This window comes from Psammomys obesus, unplaced genomic scaffold (assembly GCF_907164565.1).
Source record: "Psammomys obesus unplaced genomic scaffold, mPsaObe1.curated_primary_1811, whole genome shotgun sequence".
Classification (NCBI taxonomy): domain Eukaryota; kingdom Metazoa; phylum Chordata; class Mammalia; order Rodentia; family Muridae; genus Psammomys; species Psammomys obesus.
The window spans coordinates 14,286,092-14,302,379 of record NW_026591086.1 but is presented as its reverse complement, the minus strand read 5'-3'; the positions used below and the strand labels follow the sequence as shown (position 1 = coordinate 14,302,379).

General features: G+C 42.2%; 1 protein-coding gene across 5 annotated transcripts in view; it reads right to left on the bottom strand.

Annotated features, from left to right (window-relative positions):
- Enox1 (ecto-NOX disulfide-thiol exchanger 1) overlaps nt 1-16,288 on the bottom strand; it is a 557,275-nt gene that overhangs the window by 334,407 nt on the left and 206,580 nt on the right. The window contains exon 1 of one of the 5 annotated variants that reach the window (XM_055609748.1): nt 3,586-3,750. The exons of the other annotated variants lie outside the window; for them this stretch is intronic. The gene's annotated coding sequence lies outside the window, so the exon portion shown is untranslated. Of the gene's footprint in view, nt 1-3,585; nt 3,751-16,288 lie in introns of those variants that run through there. 5 annotated transcript variants of the gene reach the window in all.

The window sequence follows — 16,288 nt, the reverse complement described above, 5'->3', positions numbered from 1 at the left end:
GAAAGAAAGAAAGAAAGAAAGAAAGAAAGAAAGAAAGAAAGAAAGAAAGAAAGAGAGAGAGAGAAAAAAAACAGTAAAAACAGCCTAAGGTGAGAAGCTACAAGAAAAAGCGCCTTAAGAAATCATGGCTTTGGTTGTGCCCTGTAGTCACACAAGAGACACCTGCCACCAGGGGCGTGTGTGCTCTCAACAATTTGTCTTTTCACCCTCACTTTCTGTGTACCAAACTTTGCTAATTTCACAGTACTCTGTGGTACTTCCTGATATTATGTAAAACATCCTATTTAGACATGTTGACTTCACTAATTAGTCTATAAATACTTGACTTTTATCCACTGCTTTGGTGAGTGAGATAATTACTGAGGAAAAGGCCAAAGCGTTTATGGTCAATCAGATGAGGAGAAAGGGAATATGGTCTTTCAGACGAGGAAAATGTAAAACATTGTGAGGCCCGGCAGAGGCTATTAGCAGGATCAATATCTCGACTAGTACCTTAATAAATCATTGCATCAAAGCCTTGACACAGGATGGAGGAAACCCCCAGTCTGTCTCTCCTACAAGCTTCTAAATTGGAAAATAAAACTCCATTTAAATTACAAAGACCTTATTGGTGTACAAGTTCCTAAAGCAGTCTCTGAATTCCTGAATTCGGGTGCATAAAGAGCCCTGAGGTCATCAGCGAGGGGAGAAGAGCGGAAAGACAAAGAGCACGGCCCCTCTCAGGGCAGCACTTTCTAATTTGCGACTAGTAAATATGTATGAATCGGCTCCACTGCAGCTATGGATGACATATCGCTTTCTAGAGATAGCACAGAGCGGAGAAGAAATCAAAGCAGGGGACGGTTCGGCGTCACATCACCTTCCTCGCCCAGTTAATAGTTCTCAATCTCTCCCCCACCCTCTGGTTATATTTCCTAAATGACTGTCCTTTGGGTACCATTTCCTAAAACAAAAAGCACTTGGATAGCAATGGATGCTCACCATATGGCACCAAGTGTCCCGAGGTGAGTTCTCACTGTATCAGGAGAGGTGAGCAGCAGTAAATTTCTCTAACCCCTTAGTCATTCCCACCGGCTTTGATGATCCCAGCAAAATGGGTGAACAATTAAAAGAAGTTACCTAGGCTTGCTGCTCCAATTTTCCTTTTTAACTTCAAGATTATTTGCCTTTTCTTACATGTAGCAAAAGCCAAAGAACCATTTGGCAGAGAGGGTTACCACAGAAAGCAACCATTCCCTTGTATGTCCTTAGTTATTGAGACGGCGGGGGGGTGGGGAGGGCGGACCACACAGTATTTTGACTCACTTTTGCTTTGCACTTGTGCTGTTTAATTAGAAAAGTTTGCCTTAGGAGTTCAATTGACTGTGGATCTCCCCAACCTTGGGGAGTCAAAGCTGGAAAGTAAGGTATCTCCCCTTACGATGCGTTTGGAAGACTCACAACTCCCTAACAACTTTCAGTGTTTGTTTGTGAGTAACTACGGTTTTTTTAGTTGAACAAATATTTTCAAGCACTGAAGTATTAAACAGGCATGATGGTAACTATATGTTTTTTAAAGTGTCCATAAGTTTTTAACCTCAAAAAAGCTTGACGATCTTATGAAAGCATGCACATATGAAAAAAAATGAAGCAGCTGAAGATTTGGCTTGTGATATGAAGGAAGGCAATCAATGCCATATATGCTTATATGTCAACATGGGGTTGGAAAAGGCTCATGGGAGGTGGTTAAAGAACTAGCTGGTTGTAATTTGAGGCTATTAAGGGGGGGGGGAGGATATCTAATCCAATCAGTACTTGATGATGGATGGAAGCATGTGGAAGCACATGGCCCAAATAAGAGAGAATCGACACCACCCGACAGCCAGGACAGTGGCTGGACTGTCTGAGCACCAAGCTTCAACCCTCTTTCTTAGGATGGACGAAACCTGGCGAGTCATATGAATGCTTATTCCAGTTCCAAGTCCTGGAACATGAAACAATCAAATGAGCATTTCACCTGTGACCAGGAGGTGACTGGGGGTGGAGTGGGGGTTGGGGTGCTTCCAGAATGAGGCTTCATCTCACAGAAAGGGCTTATCGTAGAAAAACGGCTTTCAGAAGAGCAAAAAGCAAACCACAGCTTCAGGGAAGGGTTGTCAGCAGGATGTTTATTTTGGAAAAAAAAAAAAACAAAAACTTCCTAACAAGAACAGGAATGACTATCTATAAAGATCTCTTGTGTGGGAGGAGAAGCATTGGCAGAGGGGAAGGGATCTAGCAGCCTGTCTCATCTGTCACTGGAAACAGCTGCATCCTAAGTCACTTCATGGCCAAACACTTGTCCCGGTTCGGCAGCCTTAAGGACTTGGGCTTAAAGCAGAAGTCTTGTGGCTAGAGGTGGACAACCAAAAATGGTGAAAAGAAGACATTAGTCAAGAGGTCATGGCCACTGGACCTATCCTACCCAGCACTGAGAGTCGTTGACAGTCACTCTGTCTCCCACATTACACAGTTCAGGGCGGCTGAGACCTGGGCTCCATGGCAGTATATCACAATGAGAAGTTACGCTTGAGGTGGTGGGAGAAGACCCCTCCACACACCTTGTCCCCGTGAGAACTGTGTGTAAGCTGGGCTGCTTGGAGGGTTGTGCTTGTGGTCCATACTGGGTGCTGGATAACAGGCCTGAAGCAGAACTGCCCAGAAGGCCACTCAAAGAGCCCACTGGATATCTCTGTCAGGTGATAATCCCAGTAAGAAGTTTGCCCTGGCACAGTCCTCCATAAGTGCCTTTCTGACTACTGTGAGACCTCCAGCCCAGAGACCACCAGCCTATGCGCTGATGTCGATGTTTGACCAGCCAGAAATCTGCAGTCTCCAGGCTCGGCTGTTCCTCTGGGTGTCCTTGTTCAGGCAGCAGTTAATTTGAAAATGATTAGCAGGCTGCTCGCTTCCTTGAGGCGCAGCAAGGCTGGACCATCATCTCAGCCCTGTGTGTGGAAGGAGACAGGATGTTTCTGGAATGGATCTGGGTTTGTGTTGGTGTCAGAGACAGCTCAGTTCTTTACTGCCAGACTAGGGCGAATCAGCCACTCACTTGCCTGAGCTGCTCCGGCAGACTTTCCTCTGTTTCTGTTGCCTCTGGGGCAGGGAGACACTTCTAACTTTTTACCTGACCATTCGTTATTTTTATTCCCCAAATCCATGTTTAAAAGACAGTCAAATTAATGATTGTAGCACACTTTAGGTAGGAAATCAACAAAAGATACACTGACTAAAAAGAGGTATATTTTTATAAGAAAGTTCCTACTTTTGTTTTTAAACTAGCAGACTTTTTAGTAGCCAGCCAATAGGGTCTTTTGGGAGTTACGTTTCTTTCTGATAAAAGCTTTTTTTTTTTCTTTTTAATCACTTCTATTTTTCCCCACACTCCCTCTTATAGAGGGTGAAGTGCAAACAACGTGCTGAGACTCTCCTTATGCCCCTCTCTCTGTAAGACACTTAGCTTCTATAACCCAAATGGTCCACACACGGGGTCAACATCTGATCCTAGGGACTTTCCCAGCTCGTTGCCCTTCCCTCCCAGCTAAATCTGGCAAACTCACTCACATCTGGTCTGCTGGCCAGGGCCTGCGGAATGCAGCTGGTCCGGAACAAGGGCACAGTCAACAGCACTCAGCGAGACATGTCCTCTGACCTTGCTGACCCCTCAAATGTGCAAAGGACACGGGTCACAGAGTAGCCCCTCCACGCACAAGCGTTCTTACTTAAGCGCTCCCCATCCCTCAGCCGCACCCCCCGCGCATGCTTATGCTTTGATTTTCAGTGCTCTGTGCCCTCCAGTAGAAGATTTTGTACTTTGGCTCCTTATAAACAGCTCTGGAATCCAGCATTGCACACAGGGAGGACAACGTTCGATTTACAGGGAAATCAAACTCAGTGGATGGATCGCAGGCTTGTCTCTCAGGACGAACAGCCAAGCAGTGGAGATGAGTACTTAAACCTGCTGCTGCTTTTTTTTTTTTTTTTTTTTTTTTTTTTTTGAGAGGTTAGTGGCTGTGAATTACCCCAACCCCAAGGAACTAACCATGAGCAAGACAGCGTGGATCCTAATTGCCGACAACCTTTGCTTTGCACCATACCCCCAGGTGGGTCGCCAGGGGTGAAAGAGTAGAAAAAAAAAAAGAGCCACATCTACCTGGCAGAGCAACGTGGGAGGGAAGATTATGTGCGAAGGAGCCTGGCAAAACGCAGACTTCCGTGTAGATTTTAATCAAGAAGTTTGATTTCTGATAGAGATTATTACATCTTATGATGAGGAACCACCTGGCAAACTAACAGGATTATTGTTAACTAACTCTTTAGAAATACCAGCATAAAATCTCCTTAGCAAGTGCTTCAAGCATATGCAAGGGCTTTTCTTGGAAGTACTATATGACAAAACCCAAATTTTTAATTAATTAAAAAAAAAAGCCTGCCAAGAAATTCAACTCCACTCTGACCAGTTGCACTTTCAAAATAATCAATATAGACAATATTACTGTTCAGCCCTATACATACAAACATGCATACTTAGGAGGGTACCTGTCTGCTGGTACCCGTTTAAACTATTGGGAAGCATTTATTACTCTGTTTAAATGTGCTTATACTACATAAAATATTTCTGGAGTATTGCTCCTTATGATTGACATGGACCAGCTTGTTTTACTTAGTGGCTGTTGAATTTAAATATGAAATGTCTCTGCCAGACTTTTGACTTGAAACCTTAAGTGGCAGATGACGGATGCTGGGGAACTGTCTGCGTGCTGAGGGCTGTGATTTAACCAAAGGGTTAATCTCCCCGTGGATTCAGATGATGGCATTATGGGGTGGGGGGAGGGGAGGACAGAGGTGAAGGAACTAGGTCCTTTGGGAGATACTCTGAAAAGCTACATCCTGACCCTGACCTTTCTCTTCCCTCTGCCCCTCAAATATCATGAGATGGGCATCTCTGCTTCTCTATCACATGCTCCATGCTCCACCATGATGATGATGATCTACTTCATCATAGGCCCACAGGAATGGGGATCCTACAAGCAATCATGAACTAAAACCTCTGAAACTTTGAGTCAAAAGAAATCATTCTCCTTTAAATTATTTCCTGGATATTTGTCATTGCACGGAGAGTCTAATTAATGCAACGCTACATCACATCATGCTGAACAGATATGCTGTATCATCTTTATCCCCACTGGTACACTTTCAGATTTCTTCCAAGTCTTGCCTATTACAAAAAAAAAAAAAAAAAAAAAACATGTAAAATGCTTGAGTGTAGTAATAGCTATGTTGTTGGGATAAATGAGACTAAAGTGCCTTTGAAAATATTTTCCCGATATGCATTCCTTCTAAAAGTATGGGAGATTATTATTTCTAGGTGGCACCAACAGTTTAAGATTTATCTATTTTTGCTTAATGTGTTTTGCCTGAATGTACGTGTAACCACCATGTGAGTGCAGTACCTGTGGAGGCCAGAAGAGGGCATGGTAGCTACTGGAAGGGAATTTACAAGTGGTTTTGAGCTGTGGCAGTGCAGTCAATGGAACCCAGGTCCTCCACAAGAGCAGCAGGGGGCCTCTAAATCACGGAACTGTTTCCCAGCCTCTGCCTCTTAAATTTCCATCTTATTTCCATCATTGACGAGGCAATGTTTGTCAAATACTAGCTTTTCCTTTGCACTATGCATTCACATTCTTATTTTCCCCCTCTTGGGCGGATGGATTTTTAGCAGTTGATATGTTTAAGCCTCCTTTCAAAGAAATCAACCCATCATCTGTTACAAGCATTACACAGTGTTTTTCTTAATTTCCATTTGACGACCGCTTCGGTTTGGTTAGGAGTGGAGACAGTAGTCTACAATCAAAGGCATTTTATTTGAGCGTATGTGTGTTTGTGTTCGATGATATGTGTGTGGTATAGGTGCATATGTGTGCATGTGGCTACACATGTGTATGAGGGCACACACATGGATACAGGCTGAGGCCGGAGGAAGGTTTCTGATAGTCTGCTCCATAACTGTGCGCCTTACTTCTTGGAGGCAGGGTTTTTTACCCTAACTGGAGCTAGGCTGGCGGTGAAGAGCAAGCTGCAGAGATCCCCCTGTTTCTGCTACTACGATGCTGGGGTTACAGGTGTAACAGGCCCACATCCAGCTTTTTTGTGCTGATGCAAACCCAGGTCCTCATGCTTGCGCAACAACTGCTCTAACCTATCGAGTTACTTCTTGAACCCCTTCAAGGCATTTTAAATAATGCATCGGTTACTATAAAATACATTAGCCTGGTCCCAGCCAAGGTAAGCTCTGGCCAGGTTTCATGTGTGTCTTATGTAACAAGGTCACCAGAACTCAGTAATGAAATTCTCTTAAGCTTTATATAGAGCACCCTCGGTGCCGTGGCCCCTCCTTCCCTGGCATCCACCTTTGCAGTCCGGAAGCAACAGTCCCTGATCCTTGTGTCTGCGAGTCACTCACAGGTTACTAAGCCAAATCTTATTCTTATTTTGCCTTGCTTCCCATCAAGTGTTTAACCAAAGGGCAGATCTAGAAATTACCGTTTTATATAAAATGGTCCAGAAAGTTCCTAGGATTATCTTTGTCTCTTCACAAGCGATTAGACAGGCCTTCTGTTTCAGGGTTCACCCACTTGTCTATGCTCTGTGCAGGGCACGCAACATACCTGCCGGTCCCATGTGAACAATGCCAAGGAAGCAGCCCAGTAGCAAGGAACTCTCCTGCTCCACGCACGAGAGCAGGTGAGAAGTGTAGCAGGTCTTACAGATAGGCTGAGGGTTTCCGGTGCTGCCTCTCTAATTGGGTTAGTGTTACCTCTGTGGTCTCACAGTCCTCGTCCACAGGGTGGGGACAGGTACAGGTGACAGAGGACAAAAGGCAGCAACATGGCAGGCCCGCCGTAGGTAACCGAAGCTCTGTAGAGAGAAGCCCTGGAGAAGCATGCGGGAGTTTCAGATAAATGTAGTTCATTAGGGTAATAATCTCCAACACAAACAACAGGCTTGAGTGTGATGTTGTCTAACAGGCCTTATGACCTGAAAGTGCTATAAGCCATGGAGAGGGGCCCTAAAGCATCAGTCAAGAGACACAGGAAGGAGTTGACAGAGTCTGAAAAACAGGCTCTAAATAAGCAAAGCGTGGCGTGCCTGTAGAGACAGGAAATTGTGACAGGGACACTGTGTAACCTCTAACCTTCCCTGAGTGGCTGGACAGAAGGCGCTCTCCTTAGAAGTGGAGGTGGCCAAGAAGTTAACCTCTGAGGCTTCCTGTTTGTTTAAACAAGACGGCGTTACTTACTCTTGTCTCTCAACTAGGATACGGGAGCCTCTGTTATCAGAAGAACTTACCCTGACCTCATAAAGGAATGCTGCTCCCTGGAGTTTATCAGTGGGATGTCTGACATGCCTGTCCCCTGGAAACCCTCCTGCACAGGTTGGAGAACTCTGCGGACTGGTCACTGCGGGCCCCTCGCCACACCAGGAAGGTGGTCCTGCTGTGGTTACAGACCGCGGTTCTCGCTCTGTGAGCATCCGATGAATACTACCACCAGCTCTGCTGCAGGGGGCCAGTGTGGTAGGGGAAGTGTCCCGGGGCTTCCACCTCAGCCTGCCCGAGAGGTGTAGAGGAATAAATGGGACACAGCATGGCTCTGAAAAGGAGACTGAGATTACCTCAGTGGGTGAAAAAAAAAAAAACAGAGGCTGTTGTCCCAGGGCGGGAGACTTCTCGGAGGAAGTCATACCTACATTGATGGCTTAGATGAGAAATTCCTCAACAGAGAGACACACGAGAGCAGGAGGCTGAGGCTGGAACTCGAACAAAGGGGAGGTCAGCCAAGCTGGAATGGAGTGAGTGATGGTCAAAGCACCCCTGGCTAAGAGCATTCCAGCTTTAATTGTGAGCACTTCTTTCTTTGAGAGGCCTGACCATTCCCCTGTTCCCGGGACAAAGCAAGGCCTGGAATTCAGAGGCGCTATGGCCCCGGGTTCTCTCTGAAAACCCCTAGGCCCTTAGGACTCCAGTGCTCATTGAAAAGAAAGTGAAGGGCTTCCATAAATTCTACTGCTTACAAATTCTAGATATTTTCAAGATTTCAAATACAGCAATTTCTTAAAGAAAACCAGTGAAGAGGCAGGTGAATTTTATAGTTCCTTTATGACATAGATTTTATTCTACTTGATCTTCAAGAAAGATGAACATCTAGGCTAAATAAATGTAATTTATTTATGGTCTCAGAATACACAAATTGTTATTCTCAGTGTCAATACCATTTCTATCTGTTTGGTTGTAACTGAAAAAAAAAATCCTGGCAGGTGAAGCAAAAACAAAGAAAACTGAGGATATCTGAGGAATACATTAGTATCTGCGAAGGAAAATGAGCAAGGCTAGAACCTAGGAACCGAGCTATCTGCACTAGTATCGACTGAAAGGAGAACATTTAGAAGCTACTGTCTCCGCTCTCAGAGAAGTATACAGGCTGCAACATGGATGCTGACTGTTTCCCAAAGGCCCACGTGGAAAAGACTGTGGCCTCCAGGCTGGCATGAGGGAGAGGCTGCAGGAACCATAAGAGGTGGGGCCCTGTGTGTGCGGAGGGGGAGGCGTTAGGTCGCTGGGGACATGATCTTCCTATTTGTTTTTTAATTTGTCTGTTTGTTTCCCTGGCTCCAGATGTGACGCTGTCATCCTTTACACTTCTGCCAGATGTTCGGCCTCACCACAGATGCCAAGTAACAGGTCCAACAAGTCATGGATTAAAATCTCCAAAACTGTGATCCGAAAGAAATGTTCCCCCCCCCTCCATCTCTCCCGCCCCCGCAACAAGTTAATTTGTCTCAGGCATGTCATTATCAGGATGGAATGCTAACACAGACTAGATCTTTGACAAGCTCAATAAAATGTGCCTCTTGTTTACATGAGGTGAGTTTAAATGTTCATGTTTATACGAAAGGATTTGCAAAGCATAAACCCCATGTAAAACGAAAGGGCAGAACATTATTAGTTTTGGAGTTGAGTTATTTGGAATTCCTGCGACTAAAAGGCTACCTGTTATATTTCCAGTGACCTAGTCCAGACTGTCTAAAGTAAGAATGAGCTAGACAACACCCTCCCGAAGAACCGGACAGTGCCAAGCCAAGTGCTGTTCTTTGCACGACATTGGTTGTTTATTCATAATTTGAACAAAGTGCTGCGTACCAATTGTGGACTGGGTGTTCCAAGAAAAAAAGATTTAAAAACTCACAGCAACGGATTAAGGGGAGAAAGCACAGACACGAGCGCCTAACACCTCAATGCCTGGAGGCCGGGCATTGTGAGGTATGGGAACATCCCCGTTGCACTTAGAATGACACATTCTCATAGCTTCTCCTCCACGTGGGCATTCTTTTGGGTTTATCTTTTCAACTCCAGGGACTAAATTCAGCACCTTGCATTTGCTCGCCAAATGCTGGACCAGTGAGGGGACTCCCTCAGCATTCAGTGTGTGTGTGTGTGTCTGTGTGTGTGTGTGTGTGTGTGTGTGTGTGTGTGTAGGGGGTGTATCTCTGTAAGTGTAGGCATGGGGGGTGCTTGTGTGGAGGGCAGTTTCTCTTGGTCTTCACCTTTCATCTTGTTTAACACGGGGTTTCTCTGCTGATGCCCACTGGCCTGTAAGATGCCGAGGATCGTTCTGTCTCCATCTCCCTGGCAGCCCTGGGTTATGGACATACCACCTCACCAGCTTTGTGCTGTGGTGGGGATCTTCAGCCATTTTCTTAAGCTTGCCTGGCGAGTGCCTCACCCACTGAGCCATCTCCCCAGCCCAGCGTGCCTTTTCAGAATCTCATTTCCCCTCTAATATTGTGTTAAAACTAATGTGATCTTCAACCTAGTGAGTTCTCATTCTCTTTTTTTATCTAGCATTCTAGCACAATTCTAAATATTTAATGTTTCAAAATGAACAAAATTGTATCTAATAAACGGCTTGCCTAAAGCACTTTGTTAAAATTTTTAATTACTTGAAATGATTAATGTAACTCTCAAAGATCATTTTACCTCTGTCTAGCTGTGCCCTAATAATTAATTAATTAATCTAACACAAAGGGGGAGCATGAGAGTCACGAGTGATCAAAATTTAAAGAAAGGGAACTGAAGAACAAAGGGTCTGTTTCCAAGCAAGGGGTCAGTGTTTAATCTGCAGGCCTCCTCAGGCTCCCACCCCCCTACAGTCCACAAGGAGAAGAAATGGCATTTGGAAAGTAGATATGTAAATCATGATAACAAGAGTCAGGGTTTGATTATATAACTTCCCACATCTTGCATGTAAAACCCGAAGCTTGATATTTATGGAATATCACATGCCTTTTCCGGGTTTCTTGTTTACAATAAACTTTATGGCAGAATACTTCAATTTATGAATTCTAGCCTGGCTGATCTCTAATGAGAATACAGCCTGTTTGGGTTTTAAAGCATTCTGACATTTAAAGATGTTTACTTTGGGCCTCTAAAAAAAAAAACCCACAGAAATGTTCTTCTGCTATAAAAAGTTTGATCTATTGTACTTGAAAAACATAATATGAAAAATCCCTGGGCAATGAATCTTCCTTTGTGGTAGAATAACACTCTTTTCTCACTTCTTTGACAAGTGGCACTGTTATTTATAAAGTTGACTTAGATACGATGACATATAACTATAGCCACATATTTTGGTAAAAACTGTCAGATAAATGTTTTGCCTTGAGAAGCTAATTCAGAAGCCATCTTCTCTTACCCCAGAGAACATGATACCTTCTATAGCAGATACAAGCCCAGGTCACATATACTACCAATGGAGAATGATGTACAGTGAGAATACACAAAACTTGGCTTAAAATTCTAGCTATGCTAAAGACATAGATCAGCAGCCATGTCAGGGGCTCCCTTAAGAAGGTAGACACTCCCTGACCTTTCCTGTCACCAAATGGGAGATACTCAGACTTCTCCAAACCAGTGTGCCAGTCTGACCAGAAACATTTTCCTGAGATGGGCCAACTCTACTTGAACTTCAGAGTCAAAGCAGATTACAAGTTAAGAGAGAAGAACTGCACAAATAAGAAAGAGCCAGATATATCCAAAAGATGCTCAAGTAGACAACAAGGTCATTTGCTCAACCGTGTTTGTAGCAGCTTTATTTCTAATATCCAGAACCTGGAAACAACCCAGATGTCCCTCAGTTGAGGAATGGATACAGAAATTGTGGTACATTTACACAATGGAATACTATCCAGCAATTAAAAACAAGGAAATCATGAAATTTTCAGGCAAATGGTGGAATCTAGAAATCTTGAGTGAGGTATCCCAGAAACAGAAAGACACACACGGTATAAACTCACTTTTAAGTGGATATTACACATATAATATAGGATAGTCATACTAAAATCTGTATACCTAAGGAAGCTACACAAGAAGGAGGACCCTGGGTAAGATGCTCAATCTTCATTCAGAAAGGCAAAGAGGATGGACATCAGAGAAGGGAGAAAACAGGGAACAGGACAGGAGCCTACCAAAGAAGGCCTCTGAAAGACTCTACCCAGATGCTGAGACTCACAGCCAAACTTTGGCCAGAGTGCAGGGAATCTTATGAAAGAAGGGGGAGATAAAAAGACCTGGAGGAGACAGGAGCTCCACAAGGAGAGCAACAGAACCCAAAATTCTGGGCACAGTGGTCTTTTGTAAGACTGATACTTCAAACAAGGACCATGCATGGAGATAACCTAGAACCCCTGCAGAGATGTAGTCCATGGCAGCTCAGTGTCCAAGAGGGTAATAGGAACAGTCCCCAGTAATAGGAACAAGGACTGTCTCTGACATGAACTGATTGACCTGCTCTTTGATAACCTCCACCTGAGTGGGGAGCAGCCTTATCAGTCCACAGAAGAACAATGAAGCCAGTTCTGATGAGCCCTGATAGGCTAGGGTCAGATGGAAGGGGAGGAGGACCTCTTTTATCATTGGACTGGGGAAGGGGCATAGGAGAAGGAGGAGGAGGGAGGGTGGGAATGGGAGGGATGGGGGAGGGGGCTACAGCTGGGATACAAAGTGAATAAACGGTAATTAATAAAAATAAAATAAAAATTTAAAGAAAGGAAAGAGCCGGACTCTACAACTGTGTTTCGCTGATACAGTCACCAACTCTGCGCTCTGCCATTCTTCTGTCCTAGGTGGGGGCAGGGCCTAAGCTCCAGTGTCTTGTCTTTCCCATACACTGTAAGTCAAGTCCCCAGACTGATTTGCCAATTTGTTATCATTAGTATCATTATTATTTTCATGTCCACAATCATCACAATTTGACATTCATTCCACTGATAAGACTAGACACATTTCATTCAAAAGCCAAATTGTATCTGTTAAGGCTGGCTATCCAGAGGTCTAGCTATGGAAAAGGCTGGGCATGGGAGACAGTATGAGGAGATGATTTTTACGACATCCATTACCCACAGGTATAAGCCTGTCAAACCATCTGTGGTTATAGCATGTATAGATAGTAAACATTTATATTTCAAAAAGCCATTGAATGGGTGTTATGCCATAAAATGAAGCTTCAAACAATAGTTAATGGACTCTGAAGAGCTCCATGTCCTTAAACATGAGTGTATTTCTTCATAATCCATCCATCACCTACATCCAAAGCAGTTCAATATGCTGTTAAAAGGTTCCCCTTCAAGTCCATCTTCCCCTTTCTAAGCCATGCTGCTATTCAAACAGCCTTTCTGCAAACATTGTTAGCTTTTGTTGGCCCTTTCTAGAGCCCTACTTCATTACTCTAATTAGGATCTATTTTGAACATGTAAAAACCACTCATAGCAGGTAGAAGAAAGAGCTGAGGTAAAGTCTAAAGACAGTAAGTTCATTAAATGAGATGAAAGAAGAAAATTTCCCGAACATAGAGAAAAAAATGGGCATCCAATTATACATGACTAGAGAAGAACCTCTCCATGACCCATCATAGGAAAAACATTTATAAAAATGTTCCAACAAATAAACAACAACAAAAAGAAATGACACCCGAAGTATAAGAGAAAAACACCAACTCATCTACAAGAGAAATTCATTACATCAACATAATAACATACTAATAATAACAATAGAATAATAACATGATAATAATATTACCATAATAATAACATCAGCTACTCTAAAAGCCAAGAAAGCATGAAATGATATATTTCAAGCCCTGTCAACCAAGATTATTACACCTAGGAAAGTTATCTCTTAGAATAACTGGAAGATAAAAATATTAAAATACAAGCACAAATAAAGGCAGCTAATGAAAACCAAGCCAGCAATAAAGAAATTATTTAAAGGGATATTATATAGAAAGAAAGAAGAAAGACGTTTCATATACAAGAGAATAGGGAAGTCTACATTTCTTGAAAGGAATAGGTGATCAGAGAAACTTGAGAAACTCATAATTTCCAATACACTAACCCCCTAATACTAAAAGTGAAAGAAGAAAATAGCTACCAATAATTCAGACAACCAGAAAAAAAAAAAACAACTAAAACGAAACAACCATAGGAAATAGCAAACCGATCTCAATAGTAATGTTAAATGCAAATGTTTCAACTCAACAGGTAAAGAGTACAAACTGACTGAGTAAAATGAAAATCAAGGTCTAGCAATGTCTTGTCTTCAAGTAATGCACTAGGCATACTGGAAAAAAAAAATTCAAACATTAAAAGTAAAAAGCCAAAAAGCAACTCCTGGGCAAATGGGAGACAAAAACAGGCCAAAACTAGTTAGCAGAGATAATTGCATGTCAATACAATTATCAGGAAAATATAACAGTTGTGAACATGTACCAAACAGCAAGCTCTCAATTTCATAAAACTAATAAAAAAAGACATGAAAGATGAAAGGTCAGATTGGTTCTGACACAATAATAGTGGAAAACTTTTTTTTCTTTTTTAATATGTTTTAATTGTAATAGAATTATGTCACTTTCCCCTCTCCCTTTCCTCCCTTCAGCTCCTCCTAACTGACCCCCAAACTCCTCCCCTGACACCTCACTCTTAAGTTAAAACCCTCTTTTTCTTTGGTAATTGTTACATATATGTCTATGCACAAATTATATAGACACACAACCTGCTGGGTCCGTTTTTGTTGGTGGGGTGGATAGAGTTTTGTGACTGACTGTTCTGCACTTGACAACTAATAAAGGGACTTGTTCCTGAAAGAGCTAATTCTCTTTCTCTGAGAAGTCATCAGTTGCCTGGAGTTCTTTGTTTGGGGTGGAACCCTGATGAAATTTTCTCCATGTTAACATTGCCCATTGATACTGCCATTGTTTTCGTTGTATTTGTGCAGCCATTTCTAGGAGATTGTTTCACAACAGATTGCCCTGTGTTTGGGCTCTTAAATCTTTCTTCCCCCTCTTCATGATGTTCCCTGAGCCATAGATGCAGAAGCTGTGATGAAGCTGTATAGATTCACACACACACACACACACACACCACACAATCTGTTGATGTCTGTTTTATGTCCAGCTGTGTGGTTTTTGTGGGTTTTGTTTGTTTTAATGATGATCCAAAGAAGACTTTATAATAACTCTCACCTTTAGATTGGTTTCACCAAAATTGCCAAATCAAACCCCAATACCTTCGAAGCAAAATTATACCAAAGGTCACCTGGATTCAACACATATTTGCAAAACAGTCCATCCAAAGGAGGGAATACACTCTTCTCAGTATCTACTCTCTAAAACTGATCATATTCTAGGGCACAAGGAAGGCATTAACAAATACAAAAATGAGAAAATCAATTCCTTTCTTATTAGCAGGAGGAGCAAAAAAAATATACAAATAGTTGTAATAAAACAATACACATTTTCTGTTTGTTTGTTTGTTTGTTTGTTTTTGAGACAAGGCCTTACTATGTACCCCTGGCTGTCCTGGAACTATGTAGACTAGGCTGACCTCAAACTTACTGAGATTCATCTGCCTCCAACTCCCAAGTGCCAGGAGTAAAGGCCTGTGCCACCAGGCCCAACCACAATATAGAGGGTCATTAAACAAATAAGAGAGGAAATTTTTTAAACTCCTAAAACCAAATGAAAATGATGCAACCACTCAGACACAGCTAAGGCAGTTTTAAGTGGAAAGTTCATAGCTACAAGTGCTTTCATAAAAAAAAAAAAATCAGAGAGACTTTGAATAAATAATATAATGATGAAATTTAAGGTTTTAGAAAAACAAGAAGCCAAGCCCAAATGCCCAAGTTGGCAATCAGTAATAGACTTAGGCAGAAATGAAATAAAGGCTACAAGAATAATACAGAGATTCAGCCAAATAAAGAATTGTTCATTTGATAAGATAAACAAAGTTCACCAATCCCTAGCAAAACCAACCCACGTAAGCATAAAGTCACAGAGTAATAAGATTAGACATGACAAGGGGTTGCTACAACTGACTTGAAATGAATTCCAAAGGTCCACTGGGAGATTCTTTGAAACCTTATATTCCCTGAAGCTGGAAGATCTAGAAGAACTTGATAAATTCCATAACAACTATGATCCATAAAATCAGATCAAGGAATTATAAACAACTGAAACAGACCACGAAGAACAAGGAATGGAAATGCAGTCTCCCCACACAGGAAAGCCCAGGACAAGCTTAACTGGTGGATTACACTAACTTTTGAAGGAAGAATAAAGACCAACACTTCTTTAACTCTTCTGTAAAATACAACAGGAAGGTACTGTTCCTTCCTGTTGTTAACTACCTTCATTCTGTAAAGTTGATAATAAACTATAGCCCAAACCAGATAAGAACATAACAGAAAAAGAAAACCAGACACATTCCTCTGATGATGATAGATGTAAAAATAGATGTAAAAAATGAAGTAGTCACAAGCTGTAGGCAAGAATACGTTAAGGTTCTACATCAGGACCAAGTTTGTTTAACTTCAGGGATGTAAGGTTGGTTCTACATGTTTGAGCAAATAAATGCAATAAAGTGTATAAATAGCTTTAAGGAAAGAATCACACAAGCATCTCAGCAGAAACAGACAAGACATTTAGTGAAGATCCAGGTAAAGTTCTGAAAAAAAAATAGCGATAGAAGAAACATATCTAAACATAGTGAGAGTCATACTTAAAAAAAAATCATTACAGTAGATGGAGGGAAATCAAGCATTCATACTGGAATCTGCAATGCCAAAAGGTACTCATCCTTCAACACTGTGCATGAAGTCTTACCTAGAGCAGTTAGAGAAAGAGATCAAAGGGATAGAAGTAGAAAGGGGAGAAGT